The following is a 1,675-nucleotide window of genomic DNA, read 5'->3' as shown; positions in this document are numbered from 1 at the left end:
GCTCTCATTTATTCAGGATCCATGGAAATTACCCCTTTTTTCTGATTACAATAGTCATTTGTATTTATGTAAAAATCAAACAAATATTGTAACAATGACTCCTGTAGAAAGTAACATTTCCATGCAAATTGTGGTGCCTCTTTAGTCTGTACTAGATATTTTCCCCTACACATATATGTAAACTGTGTATCTTTACTTCAAATATGCAATTAAACTCTTCTAACAAGTTTTAAAAAATAGAATATAATCAAGCTATAAATATAGAAACTGTTTCATTGGAATATCTTATTGTATATATTCCCAAAACACCAAAAATAGTATTTATTTTTTTTAAAAAAAGCAATTCATCTAGCTAGAGTTTGGTAAGAACGATAAATCACCTGGTATTTTGTAATTTTTTTTTCAATTTTTCTTCTGTTGTTTTATTTTTTTTACTTTTGTAATTTTTAAGGCTTTGTAAATAGATCTCTAAAACATTCTGCCCTAGTTATTAGAAGATACTTACTTTTAAAAGTTTGCAACTACAACTCCTCAAAATTTATTTTTAGAAAATATTTTGAAGAAACATGTATTATATAGTTCCTAAATGAAGATGTATTCCATGCCAAGTATTGTGTTGTAAATTGGTTCTGATGTTTTTCTCATTTTTAATGCTTGCTATTTTTTCTTACTTATTTGCATACAATCATTCACACTTTTCTATAATTACTATTGACCTATGCCTTATATTATCACCTCATCTCATGAAGTCCCTTTATATCCAATACTGTTTTTCATTGTCAGCATCTTTTTAAATCTTAAATGTATTTCTTTTAGATTTAGAAACATTGCGTGTACTCGAGCTACAATAGCAAAGGTCAACAGGTTATCAAACAGCGCATGCTGGCGAGATGGTGGAGAGATTGGATCTCTTCATTGATGGTGGGAATGTGAAATGGTACAAGCACTATGGAAGTCTGTCTGGCACTTTCTCAAAAACATGGAATAGAAATACTATTTGACCCAGCAGTTCCAATACTATGAATTTACCTTAAGGAAACCTGAGCCATGACTCAAACAGGTATATACACTCCCATGTTTCTGCATTATTCACAACAGCAAAGAGATGGAAGCAATACAAGTGGCCATCAACAAATGAATGGACAGAAAAACCTACAGTCTACTCAAGCAATGGAACATTACACAGCATTAAAAAATAATGCACTGGTAACACTACACAATATGGATAAGCACGGGAGACATCATGCTGAGTGAAACATCTCAGTCACAGAAAGACAAATACTGCATAATATGCTGTTGTAAAATAGAACTGATATGACAGGGTTGGGGTTAAATAGGAAAAGCGTGGATAGATAACGAAGTATGCACTGAAACAGAGGAGGGGAAGATCTGTTGGAAAGGTTATATGGTTAGGCCATAACTGCATGACAACAATCTGGCATGACGGATTTATTGCAAAGTGGACTGAAGGAGAGAGAAAAATGTGCTGAAATAAATAAATGAATGAGATCTGTAAACTTTCATTGAAATCACAACCAAAATTTTTTTAAAAGAAGAAGAAAATTTAAACTTTAAATTCTAGGGACCATGCTAGCAGCATCACGGAATTCCCCTGCAATGCTAATTTGCATGTTACTTGGCTGGTGAGAGGGATCAGTACTAGGGAGAGCAGAGC

The sequence above is a fragment of the Elephantulus edwardii genome, unplaced genomic scaffold (genome assembly GCF_000299155.1).
Source record: "Elephantulus edwardii isolate Elephantulus edwardi_28Jun2011 unplaced genomic scaffold, EleEdw1.0 scaffold00632, whole genome shotgun sequence".
Lineage (NCBI taxonomy): Eukaryota > Metazoa > Chordata > Mammalia > Macroscelidea > Macroscelididae > Elephantulus > Elephantulus edwardii.
The sequence above is the reverse complement of the archived record's forward strand: the minus strand, read 5'-3'. Positions refer to the sequence as shown.